The sequence below is a fragment of the Suncus etruscus genome, chromosome 6, assembly GCF_024139225.1.
Source record: "Suncus etruscus isolate mSunEtr1 chromosome 6, mSunEtr1.pri.cur, whole genome shotgun sequence".
In the NCBI taxonomy this organism is placed as follows: domain Eukaryota; kingdom Metazoa; phylum Chordata; class Mammalia; order Eulipotyphla; family Soricidae; genus Suncus; species Suncus etruscus.
The window spans coordinates 77,933,817-77,939,828 of NC_064853.1; the positions used below are offsets into that span (position 1 = coordinate 77,933,817).

Consider the following 6,012-nt stretch of genomic DNA (forward strand, 5'->3'; position numbering starts at 1 on the left):
TTGCATAGGCACAGTAAATATTGGGGAGATTAGAAAGAGAATTTCCTTGGCCAAAGAGATACAGGGTTTCTCCACCCTTGAAGTATACTGTCATGGGAATAATTACAGGCTCCTTACATCTTCTTTTACTCTCCCCTAGGTCCTTTTGTGCTGTCTGAAAACTGTCCACTTCGTCGTGGATGATAAAATCAGGCCTCATGGTTTGATTTCAGGACCGAGACTATTGTGTGGTGCTTCTCTTTATTGCTGTAGTGTTCACTGGAAATTTTATTTGATATTTTTTCTGTATTGTTGCGATGCTTCAATTACCTTTTCTTGTCCTCTCTCAAACTGAGATTGAAAGCCTCAGAAGGACTCCACCCATTTTCAGCTGATTTTTTTTTTACCCCATTCTATTGCTTTTCTTTCCTTCAAACAAAACCACATAACTCAAACTATCTAGCTCTGCCTCTCAAATAGAGGGGGAAACAAGTGAGGGTACCAGGACCAAACAGATATATCATCACTAATAGTAAACTAGACACAGAGGGGACCACTTACTCTAGCAGCCTGGGGGGTGATGGTGGGGGATATGGGTTGCAGGAAGGGAACAGGGATGGGGAACGACAAATTTGATGATGGGTATTCCCCTGATTCAATGTTAATATGTACCTAAAATACTACTGTGAAAGATATGCAAGCCAATATGGTCAAAATAAAAATTAAAAAAACCCAACAATATCTTATGAAATATGAAAAAATTAACAGAATGAGAAAATGGGAAATGTTAATTGGTAGAAACATTTTTCCATATGGATATGTTGATAGGAACCAAAGCTGAATATTGAGAAACATTTTGAATGTAAGAAAAAGTACATTGGTGGCAAGAGCTCTACAGCACAGTGGAGCACTATGGCGTCGTCTGCCTTGCAAGCACTAGCCTAAGTGGGACTGCGGTTCGATCCCCTGGAGTTCCATATATTCCCCCAAGCCAGGAGCGATTTCTGAGTGCATAGCCAGGAGGGACCTCTGAGCTTCACCAGGTGTGGCTGAAAAAAAAAAAAAACCAAAAAGAAAGAAAAAGAGAGAAAGAAGAAAGAAAGAAAGAAGAAAGAAAGAAAAGAAAGGAAAGAAAAGAAAGAAAGAAAGAAAGAGAAAGAGAGAAAGAAAGAGAAAAAGAGAGAGAAAAAGAAAGAAAGAAAGAGAAAAAGAAAGAGAGAGAAAGAGAGAAAGAAAGAAGAAAGAGAGAGAGAAGAGAGAAAAGAAAGAAGAAAGAAGAAAGAAAGAAAAGAAAAAGAAAGAAAAAGAAAGAAAGTAAGGAAGAGAAAGAAAGAAAAAAAGAAAGAAAGAAAGAAAGAAAGAAGAAGAAAGAAAGAAAAGGAAAGAAAGAAAACTCAATTATGCTTATCTTTGTAAATCATAGTTTTTTTTTTTTTTTTTTGGTTTTTGGTTTTTGGGTCACACCTGGCGGTGCTCAGGGGTTACTCCTGGCTGTCTATTCAGAAATAGCTCCTGGCAGGCATGGGGGACCATATGGGACACTGGGATTCGAACCAACCACCTTTAGTCCTGGATTGGCTGCTTGCAAGGCAAACGCCGCTGTGCTATCTCTCCAGGCCCGTAAATCATAGTTTTTAATAAAGTACTTAAATAATAATAAAAAAAAATCAGGCCTCTGTAACTGGAGATATTGGTATCTGCACAGGTCAAAGGATAGAGCCTAGGATGGAGTCTTTCTTTTTACAGTTCTAGAAGTTCTGTTCCATCACTGTTTTAATTAGTCTTCTGTAGTTAATGGCCTTGGTTTTTGCTTCAATCCTAGGATGAAGCCTAGGATAGAGTCTTTCATTATGTTTCCAGAAGACCTCCTCAGTTGCAGTTGTCTCAGTCAGACCTCTATAATTAGTGATCTTAGTTGTTGTGCAGAATGTAGACCAAAACCTAGACTAGGGTCTTTTTTATTGGTCCCAGGATAAGTTCTGTCCAGTCATGATTGTCACAGTCAGTCTTCTGTAGTTAGCAATCTTAGCTTTTGCACAGATCAAAGGATGACATGTCTTCTGATTTCATATTGTCGTTAGGTGGTGAGGTAAGACAACCTGCTCTTAGATCAAGTTGTTGCCATTTCCTCATTGTCAGGAAATCATATCAAAACTGGTGCCTGTTGGTACTATAGCAGTATTAAGAATGTCCCAGAGAGAGTTTGATTTTTGGAGCTGTTGTGGAGAACTGTGTCAGTTCTATGTCTGGGATGTAAGGTTCGGGGTTGGATAGTTGCTGTCTATTCCTCTGAAGTCTAAATTGGGTCCACATGACATATATTCAAGGTAGGAGGTGCCCCTGTACTGTAAAGTGTTTAATTTCTTATCCCTAGATAAGAGCTTGTTTATATATATATAAATTTCCCCCTTTTTTAGTATGCCTTTGAAAAAAGAAATGATGCCCTAGTATATTGCTGGTGCATTTGAAGGTGAGAATGTCAGGCTTCATCATCTCTGTGCCCTGGTTTTGACCTGAGTTATTATCCCAGGCAAGACTTTTCTTGTAGGTTTCTGTGTCAAGCAGAACCAAAACAGGTGATGTTAAGGAAGAGAAGAAAACACAAACAAGACAAAAAATATATTAAAAAAATACTCACGTGTATATATAAAGGAAATGAGACTACCTTGCATTTGGAAATAAACAGGTTAAGAGTTATATAGTTAACAGTTTATATATAGAGTTAACAGTTAAGAATTATATAGGTTTTAAACTTAATAAGTTTAATAATATATAAGTTTAATAAGCTTATTGTCTTCCTTATTGTCTTTTAAGATAGTCTTGTGGGGTGGTGGAATCAGGGAACATTTTCATTATACACCCTGGTCTTGTTGAGTTTGAGAAATGATTTGTGGCAGAAAGGGCTCGGGTAGCGTTCTTGCACTGGGGATCCTCTGGAGCTGAGTCCGGTATCAAGCAACAGTCCACATTTGGGGGAGGGGGTAAGAAGGAGGGCCACAGAGCATCATGAGTCAGCAGGGGTGTTGGTTGTAGTTTCTTGCTGGGGGATGAGATGTGGGGCTGAGCGGGTGTTTCTTTGCTTGGGAGATGGGTGATGGCTTATTGGGACAGGAGGTCAGTCTTGATATCTAGTGAGTTAAGAACTGAGTAAAGAGCGTTAATAAAGGGGCCGGAGAGATAGCATGGAGGTAAGGCGTTTGCCTTTCATGCAGGAGGTCATCGGTTCGAATCCCGGCACCCCATATGGTCCCCCGTGCCTGCCAGGAGCAATTTCTGAGCCTAGAGCCAGGAATAACCCCTGAGCACTGCCGGGTGTGACCCAAAACCCCCCCCCAAAAAAAAAAAAAAAAAAAAAAAAAGAGCGTTAATAAAGCAAGATGTCGGATTGGAAATGAAAGGAGAAGGGATAATAGCATTTCTGAAGTGGGGAGGAGGGATAGTTTATAGGAGGGGCTATATACACTATAAGCATGGATTGTTTACAATTTAGGTTTGGCTCTCATAGAGGAGTCCTCTCTTTATGTACACATGCCCACATAAAGACATATGTTAGTGATCTATTCTTAAAATGTTGTTAGAGGTCTGACCCTGATAGGATGGGTCTGAGCTCCTAAGGACTGGTTGAATTAAGATAAATAATTAGTTTAGTTATAGTTTAAGAAAAAGAGGAAGGGGGGCCGGGCGGTGGTGCTGGAGGTAAGGTGCCTGCCTTGCCTGCGCTAGCCTAGGACGGACCGAGGTTCGATCCCCCGGCGTCCCATATGGTCCCCCAAGAAGCCAGGAGCAACTTCTGAGCGCATAGCCAGGAGTGACCCCTGAGCGTCACAGGGTGTGGCCCAAAAACCAAAAAAAAAAAAAAAAAAAAAAAAAAAGAAAAAAAAAAAGAGAAAGGTAGACTAAAAGATAAGAGAACAGGAAAATAGGTAAATAGAGTTAAAATAAAGTTAAAAAAAATAAATCAACTAAAAGAGATTGGGTCCGTGCATCAGAGTTGGGAGGTTTCCCCAGTTTCTAGGCATTTCATTAGTGATGGGATTGGGTCCTTCTAAATAGATTTTAGGGTTAGATAATGGCTGGAGCAGTTTAGGATATGCATGGTTTCATGTCTGGAGTACTAAGCAATGTGTTAATGAGGCCTACCTATGTAGGTGGCGACCCTATGTAGTATGTGTCCGCTGCATCTTATGTATAGAAATTTCTTTCCTAAAGAGAACCTAACAGTGTGGGTTTTATTTGACATAGATTGAGTTGATGATGATGAGGAGGAAGAAGGGGAAGAAGAAAAAAGGGAGAAGGAAAGAAGTAGTAAGAAGAGAGAAGAAAAGAGAAAGAAAGGAAATGATTTTTTGCCCAAACGTGTTCGATGAGTAGGTCCTGTAATTAAGTCTGTGGTTTGCAGTTGACTGTTTCAGTGATCTGAATGATCATATACTTCAGGTCCTGATAGAGGCCATAAACCATAGAAAATGGGTATATTGGTGTGTTTTATCAAGACCTTTTCATAATGCAAACTGAATATGATATCTATTATGACTGAGCACTGAGTTGTCAAATTAGGGTGTCCACCCATTGCATCCAAGAACCCCTGTGGAAAGAGAAGCTGAGAGGTTATTTTATACCTAGTAAGATTAAGGCATTAAAACACATTGTTAGGAAACGCTGCCCTGAAGTCTCTGGCTTCCAATCATATTCTTCACCTGTATCTGTGTATAAGCTAGCTAAGACATTATTATAGGTCTTTGTAGTAAAAGGCTGATTACATTACATACCTATTCACTCTGTTGTTTCTGTTGTTGCTAGTTTCTTTTCTTTTCTTTCTTTCTTTTTTTTTTTTTTAATATTTTACGGGCTATGCTAATCTTCTCTGTATCGTTCCAATTTTAGTATATGTGCTGCCAAAGCGAGCACTGTTGCTAGTTTCTTTATGGTATAATGATAGTCGAAGCTTTGTGTTGTTCTCTTCCATTTGTTTTGAATCCTGCTCCCCAGTAAATGCTGACAACTATAGTGCTTGGAGTTTCTACCCTATCAGACTGTTGTATTTGTTCTTGGAATATTACATGTATATATGGTGTATATTCTAAGCACTTCAGAAAAGTGCTATCATACTGTATTTATCCTTCATATTTTGGCTTACTTCATTTAACACAATATTTTGTAGATCCATCCATGTTGCTGCAAAATCCTTTGAAGCATACCTTTTAACCTCACGATGTTATTTTGTTTTCTTTTTCAGTTTTGCTTTCCAGAACTGAGCTTAGAATACAATGTAATGATTGTGCATTATCTAATAAGTAGATTTAAAAGGTATTAACATTTTGCTTTATATATATATATATATTATTTATTTAAGCACCATGGTCACAAAAATGTTTGGAATTGGGTTTCAGCCATTGAATGTATAACATCCTTCACCAATGTAACTTTTCCATGACCAGTGTTCCCATTTCCCTCCCTCCCCTCTACCTATCTTCTGGACAGGCATTATGTTTCTCTTGCTATCATTGTCATGGTAGTTGTTAGCACAGTTATTTCTCTAACAGTGTTCACTACTCTTTGTAGTAAGCTTCATATCATGGGCTGGTCCTTTGGGCCCTCATCTCTATTGTCTCTGGGTATTATTACCATACTGTCTTTTGTTTTTCTTAAATCCCACAGATGAGTGGGACTATTTTATGTCTATCTCTCTTCCTCTGACCCACTTCACTCAGCATAATAGTCTCCATGTCCATTCACGTATAGACAAATTTCATGACTTCAGTTTTTCCTAACAACTGCATTGTATAGATGTACCACTGTTTCTTTAGACTGATCTGTTTTTGGGCACCTAGGTAGTTTCCAGATTTTGCCTATTGCAAATAGTGCTGCAATGAACATAGGAGTGCAGAGATCGTTTTTATATTGTGTTTTTGTGTTCCGAGTATATATTGCAAGATCATATGGGAGCTCAGTTTCCAATTTTTTGAGTAATCTCCATATTGTTTTCCAGAAAGGCTGGACTAGACAGCATACCCACTAGCAGTGGATGAGAGT

General features: G+C 38.9%; 1 pseudogene; it reads right to left on the reverse strand.

Annotated features, from left to right (window-relative positions):
• Window positions 1–4,825: 4,825 nt before the first annotated feature.
• LOC126012415 (uncharacterized) lies at window positions 4,826–4,887 on the reverse strand (annotated as a pseudogene).
• Window positions 4,888–6,012: the final 1,125 nt, after the last annotated feature.